This window comes from Dipodomys spectabilis, unplaced genomic scaffold (assembly GCF_019054845.1).
Source record: "Dipodomys spectabilis isolate Male_0828 unplaced genomic scaffold, ASM1905484v1 ptg000166l, whole genome shotgun sequence".
Classification (NCBI taxonomy): Eukaryota; Metazoa; Chordata; class Mammalia; order Rodentia; family Heteromyidae; genus Dipodomys; species Dipodomys spectabilis.
The window spans coordinates 1,573,622-1,596,976 of record NW_024870843.1 but is presented as its reverse complement, the minus strand read 5'-3'; the positions used below and the strand labels follow the sequence as shown (position 1 = coordinate 1,596,976).

At 34.4% G+C, this 23,355-nt stretch overlaps 1 pseudogene; it reads left to right on the top strand.

Moving 5' to 3' along the window:
- Positions 1 to 18,576: 18,576 nt before the first annotated feature.
- LOC122119400 lies at positions 18,577 to 18,667 on the top strand (annotated as a pseudogene).
- The last annotated feature ends 4,688 nt before the right edge of the window (positions 18,668 to 23,355 follow it).

Here is a 23,355-nt window from a genome sequence, read left to right as displayed (position 1 = left end):
CATGTGAGCTTTCACAGACTAAATTATTTTATACATTTTTGAGTTCAACTATATTGAGTTTTCCTTTCCTACAATTTTAATGCCAAATTTATGTATGTTTCATCTCCAAAATTGTCAAGGCATCTTCCTTTGTTATACATTTACATCACTCTTTTTGTTTTATATGCCACCGTCAAATCCTGCTTTAAGTTAATATTTGAATAAATTGTTATTTTAAGTCAATGTTCAATTTTTAATTCTCGCCAATATTGTCTAACCTATCACCACTTATTAAAGAGAATGTCACTCCACAATTGTTTGGTTTTACACTCTTATTACATATTCTTTGATAATAATTAAGTGGCTCTAATCTGGTGTCCTACAGACACATTGAGCTGTGTTATCTTTGCTCTACAAATATAACAATTTTACACTAACATAGCTTTAATATTAGAAAGAGAAATATATTCCAGTTTATTTTCCTTTGTCAATGAGTCAAAGAGTGATGGTCAGGTGTTTTTAGAAATTTTCATAAACATAAATAAAACTGTGAAGCTGGGCACTGTTAGCTCATGCTTATTATACTAGCTGGATAGGAGGCTGAGATCTGAGGATTGCGATTCAAGGCAGCTGCAACATGAATGTCTGTGAGTCCCTTATCCCCAATTAAGCACCAGAAAACCAGAAGTGGCACAGTTCCTCAAAGGGTAGAGCACTCACTTTGAGCTGAATAGCTGAGGAACAGTGCAAAGGACCAGATTTCAAGCCCCATGTATGACCCAAAAAAAGGGTGGTGGGGACAATTAATATCTTTGCTCAATTGTATCCTCCAATCCATAAAAAGTATATATTTCCATTTACTTAGATTTTTGCTTTTATATTCAGCATTGCATAATTTTCAATAAAGGTGAGTCAACAACACTTTAATACATTTTGACGATATGTGGAGATGGAAAAAAAATTCACAGAAAACAGACGAAATATCAGGGGCAATGGGAATGGAGAAAGATAAAAATGAGTTAATCAAGCCCTTGATCAATATGTGAGTGTGTAAAATATTTCAATAACATTTCTTTGTACAATTAATAAACACCAATTAATAAATATCTTCCAAAGGCATTGGTATTCAAGTATGTCATAAAGGATAAATAGAGATTTTGTGGTGAAATAAAAGATAGAAAATACATACATATATTAATAGTTATAGTAATAATAAACTAAGAAATTTGGTCAACATTCTGAGGTCTCATGGCTCATTAGAATAGAAGGCCCTTGGTATCTAACATAAGACTAAAATGTTAGACTTGAGCCTATCTTTAAGACTGCTTAAAGCTCTTGCCTTTTGAGTAAGTATTCTCTTTATTGTTGTTGTTGTTGCTGGTGGTGGTCATGGGCCCTGAACTCTGGGCCTGGGCGCTGTCCCTCATCTATTCAGCTCAAAGCTAGATCTCTACCACTTAAGCCACTTCTGTATTTCTGGTGGTTTATTGGAGATAAGAGTCTGATGGACTTTTTCTGCCCGGGCTGGCTTTGAACCATGATCCTCATTTCAGCTTCCTGAGTAGCTACAATTATAAAATAAGCCACCAGCACTGGGCTGGAAACAGTATTCTTAGTACAAAGAAAAAATACAAGTGATTTGGAACCAATATGTAGAAGGCTGCCTTTTTGGCTTCAGAAGAGAGCTGGCTGGTATCTTTTTTTTTTTTTTTTTTTTGGTCGTGAGGCCTGAACTCTGGGCCTGGGCACTGTCCCTTGGCTCTTCAGCTCAAGGATAGCACTCTACCACTAGAGTCACAGCTCCACTTCCGGTTTTTTCTGCTTATGTGGTGCTGAGGAATCAAACCCAGGGCCTTATGCATGCATGGCAAGCACTCTACCACTGAGCCACCTTCCCAGCCCCTCTGGCTGGTATCTTATGAGTAGATAGATTTAGGAAAAATTGAACATATAAGTCCACATGGAAGGCTACAAAAAATTTTAGTGAAGTTCCAAAAATGATAAGGACATGAATTGCAATAACTAGCTTGGTAATAAGGGGCATGTTTGGAAGTTCGGTCTCTATTGTTACTTTTGTAAATGTACAATGTCATTTTATTCATTTTTGTTGTTGTTTCCTTAGTATGTTCTTTCTCCTATGGAATATCCCCTGTTGTCACTGTACTCGATTTTGATACCCTGCATCTTGTATATACGTGTCTAATCTGGGGAGGGTAAAGGGAATTACAAAACGCTGAAACTGGTTCATGTTAGGGAACAAGATAACTTCAGAGTTAGAATCAGGAACTTTTTGGGAATTATGGCAAACTGTACTCATTTCCAGAGTGCAAACTGGAGTATTCTTTAGAATGATTAAAAACTAGAGTCTTTTTCTTAAACATTAGAATTGGACTATAATTAGGGTCAAAGTTAGGTCTCAGTTCCAGCTGGGATTAGTGTTAGCATTAAGGAAAACTTCATTTTCAACATAGTGTCTTGTGAGTATCATTGTTGAAATGGTTCATCCTATGTTGAACCTAAATTTTCTATTTCTCTAATCCTAATTCTAATTCTTTCTGGGATCCTAACCCTAACCATAAAACCATAATAGTAATGATAGCTCAATTCAAAAGTTAAAAAAGTATTCAATTTTTATTCATCCTATTAATCCACTGTACATCTTGAGTTAAGCTGCAGATTAGCTTAACTTTTCCTAATTAGTTTATATGCGCATATATAAAGATGTAATTTTATGTGAAAAACAAGATCTTTGGATGTACCAGTAATGAAAAGGAAATAGAGGGAGTATAATCAAATACTTTAAATATATTATGGAATTGCCACGTTTGACAATTAATATCCATTAACAAAATAACTAAAAATTAATAAAAATTACACTGCCTTCTAGTGTTCTTTAAGAGAGCCATGACATGTCTTGTGAAATACTTACGTTAGATAAACTTTGTTCATGCATAATTAATATTATTATTGGCCAATTATTTAACTTAATGAATAAAAATATATCAAATAAGATTCCATGACAAAAAATATAAAACAGTTACTTAGTAATTGTTTGAGAAATAGTTATAGTCATGCGTTTTAGGAAACTGAATTTCTGTATCCCTACAAAGGAATGAATTACGTTTACTAATCTAATATTTCTAGTAAGTTTAGAGAACATAATTGGCATGAAAAACATCTAACAGTACACCTTCTCTTGACTAAGTGATATTTTAAACATTGTCTTTTATTCAAATGAATACTTAGGTTTACATTTCAGAATAAATGCAATTTTATCTCCTTTCAGAATAAGTACTTGCCCTGCAATTAAATGTACTAGCATATTCAGATATTTAAAAGCTAAATTTTCTGTTTTATATGTAGCTCGACATGTTCAGAATGACATGATTTTTTATTCATAAATATCTTACCTTAGATTTTTGCTTCACCAATATAAATTGTCTCATGAGGTTGTAGTGAAGGCTCCAGTAACCAGAGTGGTCAAAATCATTTCCTGAATTCTAAATTTTAAATCTAATAATTTTTAGGCTTTGATAGTATCATTTATTGTCTTTTCAGAGCAACTAAGCTAAAATAAATACTATTTTTAAACATTTCACTCACATTGTAAATAGTATTAACATAGGTCAAAAAGAGACTAATTATTTAAGATTCAACATATTTGGTGATCTTAGTGTGAAGAATGTAGAGAGTAGAGATTTTTATATTCAATAAATATTTTTGGTTAAATTAAATCATATATCTGGATTTCTAAATTGGAGGTTAATCACATGGAAACAGGAAAACAATAAAGGAGTAATTACTTTGGGAACATTTTTCTTCTTAAAATTATGAAGCAAAAATATCTCTAAGAATATATTTTTCAATAAAATGTTTCAACTCTTCGTAAAGTGCATTATACTTTAATATAAAGTTTTTCTCAAAATAGAAATTCTGCAACTAATCTAATGTATGTTTTCATGCACAAAATTCTGTGACTTCTAGTCTTGTTATGTGATTTTGTTTATATTTTTTAGTTGTGACATTTACATTTATTACAAACATCTGTAATTAAACAAATCATCCCTGTACACACTAATTTATGTAAGATAATATTCAAACAAAATTATCTTTTTTCCTGTCTCCAACCGGGAAGGATGATGTGCTGAAGTATATTAAATGAAAGTACTCTAACGAAGAGTTTTTATGGAATGAAAATTTGCAACATGTGGATGTTCAACTTGGCTGAACAGAAATTCTTGTTTCTACAGTGCTTTCTTACCTTTTAAACCCACAAGGAAAGCCACAAAATTTGAAGTTCATATGAAGGAATTGCATTCCTAAATTATGTGGCAACCCTGCTCAAAAGTTTGATCTTATCACAAGTTTTTGTACTTGCTGGCTGATCTATTTCCTTATCATATGTTCCATATTTTTAAGCATATTAGTAATTCAGCTGTGAGTACATTGCATGAGACTCCTGAATTCACAGCTATTGCAGTGTAATAATCAGAAGAGAGGAAAAAGATTATATTAATCTCCAATTCCTCCCTTTGACCTTCAATATACAAATTAATAGTCAAAACAATCATGTAAGATGTTAGTTAATTTTTCCCTTTCTAATTAGAGCTTAAGCAAGTGCTTTTAGCAGTTAAAAGTGGATTGTGTTACAGATACAAAGTCTTCTTCTATAGGCTCATGAATTGAAAACTTGTCTTCCTATATTGAAAGCACAATTAACATTTACAGTTTTCCAGTTATTTTGCTGACCTATCAGTTCTGATCATAAATCCTCTTATGAATTTTCATAGTATATTTGAATAAATCACACGATTTGCATGTACTTATCATCTTAAAGAAAGGCAGTCTACTTTTATATTTTTCATTGTATGTGACAAACCCTTATTTTTTGTTTCTCTATATGCTGAAAAAAATGTATACATGGAAACAAGATATTGACAGCAAATCTGAGTGTAATTTTCATTTTTCAAATTTCAAATATAATATAAACTTTGTTTTGACTCATCATTTTTTAACAATGAGTGATATTCATGAACACTAATATTTTGGTGCTTTTAAGTAAATTGAGACTTGATGTGGTATGGTAGTTCTTGTGTCTAGTTGATTTAATCATTAGATTATTCATATATAAACATGTGCATTGCACTTTTTTATTTTTTTAATCTTTTTTTGGAGGGGTCCGGTCATGGGGTCTGAAATCTGGGCCTGGGCACTGTCCCTCAGCTCCTCAGTTCAAGGCTAGCACTCTAGCACTTGAGCCATAGTGCCAGTTCTGGCTTTTTTTTTTCTGGTTATATGGTGCTGAGGAATTGATTCGAGGGCCTCATGCATGAAAGGCAAGCGCTCTACCACTGAGCCACCTTCCCAGCCTCTACTTTTGTATTTTTATATATAAAATAGTCCCCAAGGTTTCACTTTAAAGTATAATGGGGGAGGGTTTTCTTCATGTTAAAAACTTTATATATATTTCAATTAAAGTATTAGAATGGATTTATTGATTAAAACATAGAAAAGAGTAAATAGTCAGGTTTCTTGCTTGAGACTACATAAATTTCATATGAATGCAGCTCAAGATGAGACTGAGAGATAAATTAATATTTATATCATTGAGATATACATCACAATATAGGAAATATAGGTATTTTAAGGAATTAGTCATTCAAAGCCCTTGATATATAATGAAGGAAGAATGGAATTGAAAATAGCAGAGGATAACAAATCAATAGGCAGAGATTATGATTTTCTAATACTAATATGAAAGAATTGAAGCTTTGTCTTCTGAAAAAGAAAGTTTAGCATGTAAATTCAATATAAGGCATCAACTGTGATGAGGCTAATATCTTTCCTCCAAGATATCCAATAGTACTATACTCATCCTCTAAAAAATAAATAATTATTTTAATAAGCTTTGCTTAATATTAATTCACTTGAAGAAAAAAGGTTAAAATGTCTGCTCTTTCGTTCAATGTAATAATATACATTTCATATTATTACTGTCTCTTCATACAAGCCTGAAATCACTATTTCAAAGTAACATAAACAGAAAAACAGAAATAACTGGAAGTGAACAGACAAAATATTACCTCCTCTGGGACACAAGAACACAGGCAATACTCAGGAAAATTTATAGCTTTGAGTATATACATCAACAAATTAGAACAATCTTAAATCAACACTAATAATTCACCACTAGGTCCTTGAAAAACAGGAATAAGCCAATTCAAAAACTGGTAGATAGAAAACATACAAATTAGTTTAAAGAAATAAATGAATTAGAGTCTCAGAAAAACATACAATCATAATTGACTTCTAACTACTAGTAGCTCAGAAATTCGCCCAATAATGTAAATGTAGCTATTTTCAGAGATAGACTCAACCAGCTCAAACCAGTGAACAAAACATACTCATACGATTCTAAGAAAATGTTTTGTTCGACTTTTTAAAATAAATTTACTCTGTTGTTAAGTTGATTTATAGATGGATTACAATTATATGAGTCAGGTAATGAGTACATTTCCTTTTATGAAATGTCTTCAGTTCCCTCATATTTTCCCATTCCCTACCTTCTTTCCCCACCCATGTGTTAAATAGTTCACTTTCATCAATATTCAAGGAACTCCACTGCTTCATTTTTTCACCCTTTCCCTAAAGCTCTGTGCCCACCCCCACCTTCCTGAAGATGTAGAATGAATATACCATGCATAAGGTAAAGAAGACAGAATCATCACAAACTATAAATAACAACAACATACACTAAACAACAAACGGTGTCTTCTGTTTCCATATCTCATAGTTTGTTTCAAGATGTTTATCATGTTATATAAATGTAATTGTTTTTATAATAAAGTCAATTCAGGGATTAAGGTGTGATAAACTTATAATTTTCTTTCTATTTAGTAATGCTTTTATTTTACATTAATATTGTAAGTAACACAATTCAAATCCTAGTGAAATTTGAAGGTTCAGATTTAAAGTTAAATATTCAAAAGGTCTAATATTTCCATTTTGGCAACCAAACTGAAAAACAGGCATATTTTATCCTCAGGAATGTCATTATGTCATATGCAATTTTCATATGTAATTTTACCTACATTTTCTCTTATATGATAACATATTATCTGCTAATCAGAGAGATACAAAAAGATTTTTAATTATGATATGAAAAATGCATTGACATGAATGAATGAAATCAGGGAGTAGATGGCCCAGAGCGGGGTGGTTCTGTTAAATATTCTCACGATTTTGAATGATCTGGTGTTTTTGTATGTGTGGAATTATGAATGTATTTTGTCTGGATAAGAAAGTTTGATTAAAAGATCATTGTCTGATACCCAATATCTGGAATCTAACCTGAGTCAGAGTGGTAAGTACGTGTGTGTGTGTGTGTGTGTGTGTGTGTGTGTGAGTATGTGTGCATGTGTGTGGGTGTGGGTTTCTCTCTGTCTGCCTGCAAGTCTGGATTTAGAAGGAAGTATTTTATTTCCCTGAGAGTATATACTTAATTCTATTAAGTATACTCCATTAATGACAGCAGATAAAGTTAATTAACATTTTGTGCCATATATTTATGTTCCTATGATTGCATGAACAAACTAAAAATTATGTTTGGGGTATGAGTTTGTAAAAGGTCAGCTGAAAGTATAAACATTTGTAATCTTGAGAAAGATATCAATGGCAATCATTTCAGTGTAGATAAATTTTGAAAACACTTGCAGTGATAGGTAATCCTATATCAAAATGCAATATTTATTGATTTTTCCATAGCTACACTATTCTATAAATTTGTAGGAAAACAAGTTAAATTATAGAATCATAAAAGCAATGTGATTATTTATTGCAAACAGTTTTACAGTTAGGTCATGATTGTAAGCGCTAGGATCAACAGAAATAAAAACACAATATACAACATGGAGTTAGATATTTTTAATGAAGCACATTTTAATATACTCTACATTGTTAGAAAGACTAGTACGTTGGGTGAGCTTTATAACCTACCATAATAAGTGATATTTTCCATTTATTAAGCAGAAAGGCTTACTCAGATTTACAAGACTGAATGTTTCAGTGTATGTTCAGCTGGTTTTATTGCTTTGCGGGCCAGTGCCAAGACAATGTCAAGGAGAGGAGTATGTCAAAGTGAAATGTTTTTTACCTAGAATGATTAAAAGATAAAAGAAGAAAGAAGATGAGAGTCTTTTTCTCATGGGTTTCATTCTGAAGAACTTAATCTCCAGAAGAACTATTCAGGTATGCTTCACAGTCTGGGAGGAATTGGAATGTCATTTTTCTTTAACACATAGGTCTTTCGGGGGCATTCTAAAATCAAATGGCAACATCTTCACCAATGATAATAACTTGTCCAGGGGTGGAAGCCATTAGATATTTCTATAAATTCTAATCAGATCTCAGCACACTAAATATTTTATGGAATTCCCATTAAAATACTTTCTTGCAGACTGACTGGGTCTTCATAATGTGTATCTGTGTGTTTCTAGGTGTGTGTTTGAATCAACTAATAAAACAATGTGGCAGATAAAAGTATTAGTATGGACTTTTGTTTTTCTTCTCATACTAAGAAAGCCTTTCACAATTCCCAATCAAATCCCATCCAAGATTCAAACATTAATGCTGTCCCAATATTTCTTTATGTTAACCTAAGTACATCCATCTCATTTCAGATGGCCATGGTATAGGAAATTTTTAAGTCTTCTAATTTCGTTGTCACCAAGGAAACAACATAAAATATTGCTTTAAAAAACCTAGAATGTAGAACATTTTAGCCAGAAAATTGAAGGAGTATACATTATAGGATTTAATTTAAATATTTAGTCACTTAAATGGGTACTCTTTATCCCCAACTCAGAGCCCTTTTAAACTACGTAATTGCACAACTCATCTATTACCATCTTCCATGAAGACAGTCCTTGCGGTAAACAAACAAGATCTGGTGAACAAATTAACATGTACACCATTGTTACATGCTGCTGTTCTAAAGCATGGAAATGAAAGAGCACTTAATGTCTGTGAAGTGCTGGTTCTAAGGACTATGGAAAGTGATTACTTTGCACCATAAATAGAAAAATCCACAGATGTTTTAAGTTGTGTTTTGTTGTTGGCATTTGTGAGATATATTTTGGAAAGCACAATGAATGAAAGAATGCTATTTTGTAAAACTTTGCTGGCGGACACATTTACTGAAATGTTTCATATGAGAAGGCAAACAATAGGGTGGGTAGGATGTAGTATGCAGCTTTAAATACAGACAAGCAAAACAAAGAATGGGAATATTTTTTCTTAACAAATGCATTCTGGTTATATTGTGCTATACACTATAATGATGAAATAATCATTTCTTTGGAAAAGTAAGGAGAAAACACTGTCACCTGTTGAATTTCTTTTTAAAGTGAATCTTAAATGTCAAGGTCAAAGAAATTTAAAAGCCTTGTATATGACAAACCTACAGCCAGCATTATACTTAATGGTGAAAAACTAAAGCCATTTCCTCTTAACTCAGGAACAAGACAAGGATATCCACTCTCTCCACTTCTCTTCAATCTAGTATTAGAATGCCTAGCTACAGCAATAAGACAAGATGCAGACATAAAGGGAATCCAAATAGGGAAAGAAGAAATAAAACTCTCACTCTTTGCAAATGACATGATCTTGTATTTAAAGAATCCCATAACTCCACTCCCAAATTTTTCAAGCTAATTCAAAACTTTGGCAAAGTAGCAGGGTATAAAAGTAACCCCCCAAAATCAATGGCTTTTCTGTAGGCCAACAATGAGAAAAGTGTGACTGAAATTAGGAAAGCACCCCCATTTGTAATAGCCCCACAAAAAAATAAAATACCTAGGAATTAACTTAACCAAAGAAGTGAAGGACCTCTATGATGAAAACTTTAAAATCTTGAAGAAGGAAATCAACACAGAACTTAGAAAATGGCAAAACCTCCCATGCTCCTGGATTGGAAAGACTAACATCATGAAAATGGCAATACTTGCCAAGGCTATCTACAAATTCAACACGATACCTATCAAAATTCCAACCTTATTCTTCAAGGAACTAGAAGAGGCAATCCAAAAATTCATATGGAACAATAAAAGACCCCGAATAGCAAAAACACTCCTCAACAGAAAGAACACTGCTGGAGGAATATCAATACCAAATTTCAAACTCTACTATAAAGCCATAGTAATCAAAACAGCTTGGTATTGGCATAAGAACAGACCTCAGGACCAATGTAATAGAATTGAAAACCCAGAAAGAAACCTACAAACCTATAGCCATCTAATCTTCGATAAGGGAGCTAAAACAATAGAATGGAAGAAAGACAGCCTCTGTAGTAAATGGTGCTGGCAAAATTGGTTAACTACTTGTAGAAAACTAAAGCTAGATCCTTATATATCACTCTGCACAAGAATCAACCCCAAATGGATCAAAGTCCTCGAAGTCAAAGCAGACACTCTGAAAACACAACAGGATGGAATAGGAGAAACCCTAGGTCTCCTTGGCTCAGGCCGAAATTTTCTGAATAGAGACCCGGAAACACAACAAATCAAAGAAAGGTTGGACAAATGGGATTGCATGAAGTTGCAGAGCTTCTGCATGGCCAAGAACATAGCTAGCAAGATCAATAGAAAGCCCACTGATTGGGAGAAGATCTTCACTAGCCATACAACTGACAAGGGTCTCATATCTAAAATATACTTGGAACTCGAAAAATTAAATTCCCCAACAACAAATCCTCAAAGAGACAACTGCCCAATAAATAAGTGTGATAAAGATTTAAAGAGAAATTTCTCTGAAGAAGAAAGAAGGATGGCCAATAGACACTTGAAGAAATGCTCAACATCCCTAGCCACAAAAGAAATGCAAAACAAAACAACATTGAGATACCACCTCACTACAGTTAGAATGGCAAAAATTAAGAACTCTAACAACAGCAGATGCTGGAGGGGATGTGGACAGAAGGGATCCTTACTTCATTGTTGGTGGGAATGTAAACTTGTTTAACCACTTTGGAAAGCAGTATGGAGGTTCCTGAGAAGACTTCACATAGAACTCCCCTATGACTCAGCAATCCCACTTTTGGGCATTTACCCAAATGTTTACAAACAAGACCACACTAAAGCTAACAGCACAACTATGTTTATTGCAGCATTATTTACCATAGCTAAGATATGGAACCAACCCAGATGCCCCTCAGTAGATGAATGGATCAAGAAAATGTGGTATATACACACAATGGAATTCTATGCCTCCATCAGAAAGAATGGCATTGCCCCATATGTTAGGAAATGGAAAAACTTGGAAAAAATTATATTAAATGAAGTAAGCCAGGCCCAAAGAAACACAGGTCCCATGGTTTCCCTTATTTGCAATATCTATTATATGTATGAGTCAAGCGGAAAAGGTCAGATAATGTGATGTTAGGAAAATGAACCCTTAGATATGTATTTTAATGTTTTTTTCTTTCATGCATTTTTTCTAATGCATTTATAAGATTATCTCTTTGTTGCTTTGTATGTCCCTCCCCCACAATATAACCCCTGTTTTCACTATATTTGTTGTCAGTATAACTTGTGGAGGAGATGGGGAAAAACAAGTCGTTTAAGGATACAGATGGACCTGTTGCAACAATGAGAAGTACAAGTTGTCATGTTGAAAACGAGCTTTACAACTTTGGTGCAGGGAGGGCGGGGTGTGCAGGGGGGGGGTGGATTCTGTGGGGTTGGGGGGGTGGCTGGGAAGGGATGTGAAGGGTAAACAAAGGAGGAGGCTGCAATGCTTGATAAGAAATGTACGCATTATCCTACCCGTGTAATTGTAACCTCTCTGTACAATATGTTCACAAAAAATAAAATACAATAAAATAAAATAAACAAAATTTTAAAAAAAGAAAATGAATAAGTATTACTGGGTTATCATCTAAAGTAAAAAATAAATAATCCACAAATCCAAAAAAAAGAAATTTAAATGTCTTAATATAATATTATCAAGTATTACTTTCATTTTTGATAAAAAAGTTAAAACAAACTGACAGACTGTTAGTCCATTAAAATTTATAAGTTTCCTGCTATATATTTCCTATTGTGCCTCTTTTTTGGGGTGATATATATGTTTTTTTAGAATGGCAACTTGGTCTTAACCATTACCCATAAAATTTATGCTGTCATAGAATCAGAGAGTTTTTGTTTTCTTGTTGTTTTTTTATTTTGTTTCTTTGGTCAATCTTGGGGCTTGAACTCGGCCTCGGCACTGGTCCTACACTCTTCAGCTCACGGTGATCGCTCTACCCCTTGAGCCACAGCGCCACTTCTGGTTTTCTAGTGGCTTATTGGAGATAAAAATCTCACAGAATTTCCTGCCTGGGCTGTCTTTGAACTGAGATCCTCATATATCAGCCTCTTGAGTAGCTAGGATTACAAGCATGAGCCACCGTTGCCCAGCCAGAGAGTTTTATTTTATCAAATTAAGGCTATAGTAGTCTCATGGTTTGCCAACACAAAATATAAACACCAATGACAATTTTTCCTAAAAAAAATAACACTCATAAAAAAATCATGAGATTCGGAGGAAGATGGAAGAAGAGAAGCTGAAGGCTAAACAAGCTCTCTTATAGAAAGCGTTTTAGTATTCCAGTGAACAGTCTTAGGCTACAGAGTCACACCAAGTGTGTCAGCTCAATAGAGAGAGTTTGGACAGAGAGGGAAAATCCAAGCAAAGAAACAAATCTGAACACATGCAGCTAGCCATGGCTGCAGTGGCAGGGTTGGTAGCGGGGACACTCATAGCAGCCATAACTACAGAGAGAATCTGGGACAAAGGTTCCAGATGTGGCGAACACGTGGATTCTACGCAACAGAAGCAAGAACTGACAAGGAGCAGATATATTCATCCTGCAGATCACAGACCAGAAACTGTCCAGGAACAAGACTCTAGCATGAGTAGAACCCAGATCTCCTCATTTCTTCTCAGGGAGCAGAGGAGGGAAGGCTGCATGTTCCCTACCACTGGAGTTCTCCATCTTTGATACTAACAAAGGCCCAGTTGAGCAACTAGCTCCAACTCAGGCCCTGGAAGCAAACAGAAGAGTCATTTAGCAGGTCACAGGAATCTGCCCTGACCTGCCAGGCTCAGCTTTACCCAGGGGAAAGTCAACCAGTCCAGACAAAGAAAAATCTGCCCCCAGAGGAGTGATTTTCACCACAGGGTAAACAGAGACAGAGGCTGCCCCTCCCTACAGCAGCCTAGACAAACAATTGAAACTCAGTAAACATAAACCCTGAGAATGGCTCCAAGCTGGGCTCTCTGAGAGTCTCAGGAGCTAGCCCAGCAAGGAAAAGCTACTGATTGCTGAAAGGCCTCAACTCTACCCATAACCTAGTCTCAGCACAGCATCTTCAAACTAGAGGAAATTCCCGTCTCCCCCTTTTGGGATACTCAAAGCAAATCTACCTCCCACTAAACTAGCCTGGGAGAAGGATCACAAAACAATGGGTTATGCAAAGCATTTTTCTGCCTGCTCAAACACTGACTTAAGAAAACAATCAAGCCACTGGAAAACCAAACACCACAAGCAGACCAGAGACTCCACCAAGAGAGTGGTTATGGACACGGGAGATACACAATCATCCCATTGCCCCAATACACCCCCCCCCAAATATCAAAGAACTCTTTTTTTAAAATTTAGTTTAGTTTTTTATTGTGAGAATACAGTACAGAGGAGTTACAATTACATGGGCAAGATATAGAGTATATTTCTTATCAAGCATTGTTGCTTCCTTGTTGTTTCCCCTTCCCATCCCTTCCCATACTTCCCCCTCCCCCCACCCCATCCTTCCCCCACCCCCCACCAAAATTGTTAAGTTCGTTTTTCGACATAATGAATTGTACATTTCATTGTTGCAATCAAAGAACTCTTATGTGAACTTTAAAAATTTTTTTTAATTGTTAAAATTGTTTTCTGTCAATCTTATTTTCCTCCCATAATTTTTATTTTAAGTGTATACAAGTGTGTGTGTGTGTGTGTGTGTGCTTTTTTTAACTCTTCTGAACTTTTGGTCCTTTTTAAGTATTCTTTTCATATTTTTTCTGTTTCTTTCTTTTTTTGCGTGACTAAATTGCTGTTCGGCTCATTCCCAGATATATACCCATCATCGATTATTAGACCTTATACCCCATTTTGTACACATTTAATCCAGAAAATTATTACTCAATTCACAAAATCTTAGGCTTAAATTATTTAATAGCAGTATTATCACTTCATATGTATATAATTTTCAAGTAACTAATTTTAAGAATTTTTATTTTTTAGTTTTCATTTCTCCTTTCAATCCATCCCTTCGTCTCATCTTATCCTTTTCTTTTCTCAATATCATTTGTTTAAACTTACATAATTTTTAAGTGTTTCACTACTTAAATTTAAATTTTGGTTTTTCCATTTTTCTTGTTCATTTATTTGTAATCTCTGTCCTATCATTCTATCCAAACCATTTCCCTATCTAAGATTAGGACTTGGTTAAATGCCACATTTTCTCGATCCATCCATCTACTGAGGGGCATCTGGGTTGATTCCATATCTTAGCTATGTTAAATAATGCTGCAATAAATATAGTTGTGCTGGTAGCGTTAATATGGTCTTGTTTGTGATCATTTGGGTAAATGCCCAAAAGGTAGATTGCTGGGTCATAGGGAAGTTCTAGGTGGAATCTTTTGAGGAACCTCCATACTACTCCAAGGTAGTTGAACAAGTTACATTCCCACCAACAATGCAGTAAGGTTCCCTTCTGGCCACATCCCCTGAAGGATATGTTGTTATTAGAGTTCTTGATTTACCCATTCTAAATGGGGTAAGGTGGTATCTCAATGTTGTTTTGATTTGCTTTTCTTTTATGGCTTGGGAGGTTGAGCATTTCTTCATGTGTCTATTGGCCTTCTTTCTTTTCTTTTCAAAGAAGATTGCCTTGAATTCTTTAGCCCACTTATTTACTGGGCAGTTGTTTCTTTGAGGATTTGTTATTGGGGGATTTAATGTTTTGAGTTCCAAGTATATTTTAGATATGAGATCCTTCTCTATTGTATGGCTAGTGAAGATCTTCTCCCAATCAATGGGCTTTCTATTGATCTTGCTAGCTATGTCCTTTGCCATGCAGAAGCTCTGCAATTTCATACAATACCATTTGTCCAAACTTTCTTTGATTTCTTGTGCTTCTGGGTCTCTATTAAGAAAATTTCATCCTCTGCACAGGAGACCTTGGGTATGTCCTACTCCATCCTGTAATGTTTTCAGGGTGTCTGCTTTGACTCTGAGGTCTTTGATACATTTGGAGTTGATTCAGTACAGGATGATATATAAGGATGTAGTTTTAGTTTTCTATGAGTGATTAACCAATTTTGCCAGCACTTTTACTGAAGAAGCTCAGTACTGTACAGAGAGGTTATAGTTACATAAGTAAGGTAATGCATACATTTCTTATTGAGCATTGTTACCACCTCCTTTGTTTTCTCCTACTATTCCTTACCTTCACACATCCCAAACACCTCCGTCTACCCCCCTCTAATAGTATCTTGCAAATCTCATTGTTACAATGGGTCAACCTGTATCCTTTCCTTGCATCTTAAATGAAGAAATGCTGGCTTGTTTCATGCTGATTCTACTTGTGTAGACACACTTAAAAACACTTTCCAAGTCCAAAAGCAAATAAATGAAATGCACATCATCTTTTGTCAGTTGGTATAATTGTGTTCTACACATTTATTGACAGGTTACAAATTATTCTCAAATTTTAATACATAAAAAACTTTCTTTTTTTCTCATATTCGTGGCCAGGACATCTGTATGACCTCAGTCAGAACTGCTCACTTTAGACTTTTCATATGGGTTGGTTAAATTTTGACCTGCGCTCCAGTCTTCTGGGGAGTCACTCATCAGCTTAGGAATTGATGCTCGCTTTTGGAAAGAGCCCAAGGAAGGATGCCATTTAAAGCCTTATAACTTTATTCTTAACAAGGATATTGTCCTACTACTTTGGATGTTGAGAGTGTCTACAGAGCAAGCATTCCATGGGGAGCAGGGAGACACCATATGAGCAATACTTATTGAGATTTCCGAGTGACTTGCTATCACTTGTACTGCACTTTTCAAGTCGAATCTCTCTAAACCTACCAGTTGGAAGAGATAAGAGGAGTGGTAAAAGAACTCTTAGAGACGAATACATCTTCAACACATTTTTTTCCAAGCATTCTGTCTAAGGCATATTCAACAACTAGTGAAACTTGTGTTGGCTATATCTATGTGTCTTTTTCCATTTGTGCATGTGTACATGTGTGTACGTATGTGTGTATTTGTGTGTACAGTGACATTCATGTGTACATATATGGGCCGATATACACATATATGCATATATAAATAAATATACATATATAAATATATGTGCATATATATATCAGGTGTTCAGTGATTTAATCTAGAGTTCCCAGCACGTTGTCCTTATCACAAAATGTACATGATAAACTGCTCTAAGGATCTGTGCTATATGAAGGGTATCCTTTGTACTCACTTCCCCCATTAACTTGTTTTTCATCCCTGTGAACAACTTCAGCCACTTTCCCATAGGATAGCTTTGTTTTTGTTACTTACTGATAATAAAAGAAAAAGGTTGTTTGTAAAAGAAAAAGAACATTTAGGTCCCAGGCTAAAAGTATAATATCAGTCCCAATTATTCATATGAGATAAAATTTATAATAGTACTAAAAGTGAAAAGGAATTCCTAGATCTGTTGTTTTGCCATTTAGAATGGCAAAGAATAATTTCACGTCACTGTTATAACTCTTAAAGAATGCAAGGGTAACTGATGGTCCCTATCATGTTCCCACAAAACCAGTGGATCCTGAAGGATAATAGTAGACCAGCAGAAATTCTAAGTAGCAGACATGGAGCATGAAAGAGAAAGAGCAGAAATGAGAGAGAGTGAAAGAGAGAAAAATATCATAATATTAACGTGCATAACAGATAAACAAGAGGTGTATGAGAATATTCATACTGCTATCTTGAGACACTACATGTACTTTTGAAGGTATTTGATATATGATAACTTATCAACATAAAAAATAAAGTGATTTTGATAATAAATAAAAATGGCTGAGAAGAAATTATAAATGCAAAAACATTCTTCACAGAAGCAAACTCTCAGAAATATTTCTTGACTTTGAAAACGATAAATTTTCTGCAGTTAGTATAAATTTAGAAGTATGACAGTTCACAAAAATATGAAAATGTGTTCGCACATTTCATTATATAACCAAAAGCAGAAAGCAAATATTGTTCAGATGATTTTTTAAATCACAGTTTCTCAGGAGCTGGAAAGGTGACTCAGTAGTAGAGTGCTTGCCTTGCATGCATGAGGTCCTGGATTTCATTCCTCAGCACGACATAAGCAGAAAAAGATGAAAGTGGTGCTGTGGATCAAGTGAGAACGCTAGCCTTGAGCTGAAGAGCTGAGGGACAGTACCCAAGACCCAGAGTTCAAGCCCCACAACCAACAAAACCAAAGCAAAAAACAAAGCAAAACAAAGCACAGTTTTTCAATTTTGTGGCCTCAACTCTGTAATACCACTACTTCAGACTAGGGATAAGATTTTAGGTATGGATATTTATCAACACTCCTGATTCAGACTCTACTTGATATAATTTTTAATCAATATTTTATTTTTAGTTTTGCTCTTTCTAAATTTACATGGACCTATGAAAAATGGTGTGGCCATCCCAATAATATTCTCAAAGTACCTCTTAATCACGACTCACAAAAAGTTGTATTATATTACAACAAGGAAAAAATGCTATAAATAAAGAAAACAATATATATTAATGATTACTAAAATAAAAACAAAACAATTACCAAGGCTCTGATTATTTGAAGAGTATATAGTAGATTTTACTATTTTCTCATATTCCTGTACATTTAAAACTGGATAAAGCTATGAGTAGCCTTTAAATTTACCCACTAAGGTTACTATTTATAGTTCATCTCATCATTTGTGTGTGGCTTATATCATTATTTGTTCATCACTAACATATAACGTAAAGGAGCCCTAAAGATTTAAGAGAAACTGTGTACTTAAAATCTTAACTCTTCACTCTACTTTACACAGTCTTTGCAACTTCTCATTAGTAAAGTTTCTATAAACTCTGAAATGTACATACATACTAGTACATGCTACCAGAAATACTATATACTTTATCGGAAAATTTTATGACCTGCCAAACAGTCTTAATTTTGCCATATAAGCAAATCCCAAAATGAAAGATATTTAAAACATTAAAACTTTTAACAAAGCTTAACATTTGCTGCAATGATCATTATGACAGGTGCCTTGTGTAGAGTAATTGAATTCCTCCTCCTACACTTCTCATAAACAACAAATATCTGAAATTATTTTGTTTTTGGCATGTCAATCTTGACTTTATTGTTAAATGTGTGCTTATGTAAGAAATACATGGTTGCAAAATTTCACAATTCTTTTGAACTTACTTGTTGTTGAATTGTCTCGTTTAAGAAAATCAATTACACTTTATATATAAAAAAATGTTCTGTGCTCAATTTGGCTGCACATATACTAAAATTGGAACATACAGAGAAGATTAGCATGGTCCCTGCACAAGGATGAATAGTTCCATATGTTTACACCAACAGATGCTGGAAGGGATGTGGCCAGAAGGGAAGCCTACTGCATTCTTGGTGGGAGTGTAAACTTGTTCATTCACTTTGGAAAGCGGTTTGGAGGTTCCTCAAAAGACTCCACATAGAGCTCTCCTATTACACAGCAATCCCACTTTTGGGCATTCACCCAAATGATCACAAACAAGTCCATACTAAAACTACCACCACAACAATGTTTATTGTAGCATTATTTGCCATAGCAAAGATAGGGAACCAAGCCCGATACCCCTCAGTAGAAGAATGGATCAAGAAAACGTTCTCTTCTCTCTCTCTCACTCTCTCTCTCTCTCTCTCTCTCTCTGTGTGTGTGTGTGAATGTACACTTACACAATCACTTTGGAAAGCAGTCTGGTGAGTCCTCAGAAAGCTAATTATTGACCTTCCTTATGGCCTACTCATACCACTTCTAGGCATCTATCCTGAACAACAGGTACCAATATTCAAGAACACATGCACCTCCATGTTTATTGTAGCACTGTTCACAATAGCCAGGATAGGAAAACAACCCATATGTCCCACCAGAGATGAATGGATCCAAAAACTGTTGTAACTATACACAACAGAATATTTTCCAGCCATTAGAAAGGACAAAATAATGGCATTAGCAGGGAAATCAATCAAGCTCCAGGAAATCATGTTGAGCGAGGTAAGACAAAAGCAAGAGACAAACCACATGGTCTCCATGGTAAGTGGATGTTAAATCCAAAATGTAAGGTGATACAACAAAATTAACAACACTTAAGAAATCAAGGACTTCCACTCATCTGATTGAATCACTACTAAATAACCCCATTCTGCTGATAATATGTGCACACTGAAGGGAAACCAGGAGGACGACACAGAACTAGAGGGAATCAGGGAAAAACATACAACAGTGGGATCCATCAGCTGCACTGGACCTTGACCAAAATGAACTAAGCAACTCAATGTCACTGAAGGGAGGGAGGGAACAAGTGGGAAAGAGGGAACAGCAGACGCTATGCAAAACAAAAGAAATATACATATTTCCAAACAAAAAAGTATACATATGGAAGAAATAACTCTATGGCAAAGCTCATAGAACTCATAAGTGTTGTAGACCATGATAGACAATTTGCTCCATCAAAGTTAAAATATGTTTGTGACTTTAACTAAGCATCACTATCCCACAATATTGTGAAATTTGGGAAATTATGTAACCACTTAATCACAAGAAAAACATTTGAAAAAATGATGAAGATGGAAAACTAAGTTGCTCTAAAAAACAAAAAACTAAAATGTTCTCTGTGTATATGTGTGTACACACACACACACACACACACACATATACTATATATATATTCATATATATGTGTATACATATTAATTCTATGCCTCCATCAGAAAGAATGACATCGCCCAATTTTTAGGAAATGGAAAGACTTGGAAAAAAAATTATATTAACTGATGTAAGCCAAGTCCAAAGAAACATAGGTCCCATGGTATCCCTTATTTGCAATAACTAGTATATGTCTGGGAGGAGCAGAAAAGTTGAAAAGCTATGTGTATATGACTAGATAAGTAGATGTTAAGCTATATGACCCTCAAGATAGAGCCGCAAGTGGTTTTTTCTTTCTTGCTGTTGTTTCTCACATATTTATAATGTACGACGTGATTTTTTTTTGTTTTTTATACATTCCTCCCCAACAATATAACCCCTATTTTCACTTTATTTGATTTGGTGCACCTGCATCTTGTATATACACTTCTCTAATTTGGGGAAGGAAAGGGAAAAAACAACATACTTAAATAGGAATACATTTTGACCCATTGTATAATAATAGATGCACAAGACATTATTTTGAAGAACGAACATTACAATTTAGACTGGGGACATTGGGTGGGGCTTGCGGGTGTGAGGAGTGTACTTGTGGAGGTGGAAGGGAAGGAATGGTGGGGGAAAAACAAAGGAGGAGGTAACAATGCTTGATATGAAATGTACTTATTACTTTGCTCATGTAACTATAACCCCTCTGTACAGTATTTTTACAACAAAAAATGTATAAAAATGTTTTGAGATGGAAGTTTATTTTGCCTATTTTACCCATATAATATCGTTAACAAAGAAATTAATGCAAAACACTGATATGAAGATATTTTGAAAAAGTGAGTGTGTGTGCATTCCTGCGTGTTGGCATGCTCAGAGTTTGAAATTAGGGCTTTGTGGTCTCGCTATGTCTTTCTCTCTAGATTGGTGAGCTACTATATGAGCTACATCTCCATTCCTGGCCCTTTGTTAGTTCTTTAAATTTTTGGAAAAATAATCTCATAAATTTATTTTGCCCTGATTGGCTTCCAAATGATATCCACAGATCTCAGGCTCCTTAGTAGGTATCCCGAGTAGTTCGGATTACAGGTGTGACAAACCAGCACAAGGCTTTCAGAACAATTTTAAAAGTAGAAGAAAATTTACTTCACAGAGGCCTGTTTTATCATCTCCTAGTTTTAAAGCATTTTGGATTGATTATATGTGATTTTTTTCATTCTTGAATTCTTAAAATACAGTAAGTGATGATATTTAAAAGATTTAGTATTTTTAAAAATGATACTGGAACTATGGGACAGAAGAAATTTGCCTCTTTTTGGACCATAATTTATAAGCTCAGCTCTGTGCATGATAATCCAATGTCACCAACACAGTCTGTGTTGAAGAAAAATGTAACAGAAAACAATCACCATGGGCAATAATTGCTATGCTATTATTTCTTGGACAATATGAATATTGAATTGAGATTATCAGAGAATGGAGAGAATTTATCTACTTGTTGTGTATTGCTGAAAGACTTTTGGAAAATTTGACTCATTTCCTTCCTCACTCTGTGTCTTGGGCCATGCACTTACTGCCTTTAATTACAATTTTTCCCAGCACTAAAATGGTAATAACATTGGCATTATAGCAAATGTTATCTTAAGAATTAAGGGCCCTTAGAATGCTGAACTCTTTCTCATTCTTATAGAGGTATAATCAGATGAGAGGAACTGTATTTTTTGTTTGCTTACTTCCATTTATTCTTCAGTTTGAAATCTGAACTACTTAAGACTGAAAGAAACCAAAATTAGACACGCAAGCTTTGGAAAGAGCAATAAATGTAAAATAAATAAAATACATATAGCTATGTAAAAGGTCTAACTAAATTGTTATATAGTCTCAAGCATAAACAGAAAATGATTTAAGCAATATCATGTTATTGAAAATTGAAAAATGTTAGAAGTTGCTTAATTTTTTCCTTTTTACTACCTTGAATTAATTATTTTTGTATAGAGAGATTAAAGATGAGATTAGCAAGACACTTGATTAAAAATGGACAAAAGTTCAAATAGACATGTTTTCCATAAAGCCCTCTATACCAGTGGGTTTACACAGTTGTGTTTAATACAACTTCTGTGCTGGCTTAATGCTTTGTGAGCAGAAGTCATTAGAGAAATGTAATTCAAAATTACTATGATACTACTTCATAACTATTGGAACTCTTATTTAAAAAAAATCAAAGGAACCAGGTGTGGTGGTAAAGGTATGTAATTCCAAGCATTTAGGAGGTTGGATTTCAGTCTTAAGCGAGTCTGGGGTAGTGAAGATAGTAAAAACTTGCCCTTTATTACTTTTTGAGTAAAAAGTAATAATGTTGGTGAGAGTGTGAAGAAAAGGAAATTTTCTACACTCTTGATCAAAATACAGGTTAATATTCTCCTTGTAGAAAGTAGTATGCAGTTTTCTAAAGAAATCATAGTTGAAATATCATCTGATCCACCAATCATGTGATTATTTCTCTCTGGGTAACTCGTAATTATATCTGTAGTTCATTGTTATTCACATTATTCACAACAACAGCCAAGATATAAATCGAAGTTCAGTGTTCAACTACACTAATAAAGCAACTCTGGTAGATGCAGAAATATCTTTTTGTTTCATCCTTAAATTAACGAGAGACTTCTCCCATTAGCCACAACTTACAATGACCTGAAAGATGTATTCGAAATGAAGAAAAATGTTATGTTCTGATCTTTGGAAACACACACACACACACACACACACACACACACACACACACACAAAATCCGCAAACATTAAGACAGAATTTTTTTTTAAGTAAAGCAAAGTGGAACTTCTGGGGCATTTATGCATAAGATATTAGATATACATTATGACCAGGTATAGAGTTGTAATGTACAACATGAAGATACAGGGGACAACATTGGCCTTAGTCCAAGTGCAATGTTTTCTCTTTTACCATCCAACTGTGTTTACTTGTAGAATTAGAGGTACATTCTACTACAACAAATGAGAGAAATTAGGCAATGTATATTACTTTGAGTCTGTCTTTCTTCACTTAATGTAAGTTTGTTCCAAGTCTTTCCATTTCCTTATGAATGTCGTAATGTCATTCTTTCTGGATCAATAGAATCGCATCATACTGAAGAGTTTCTACATGGCAATGGAAAAAGTTAGCAGGATATATAGAAAAAGAGCAGAATGGAAGATTTTTACTAGCTAAGCATTAGACAAGAGTTTTCATAACAAACCCATATTTAGAGATCAAAAAGTTAAACCCAACAAAAATAAACCCTCAAATAAACAAGAACCCAATTAATATATGGGATAAAGACTTAAAGATAACTTCTTAGAAGAAGAAGT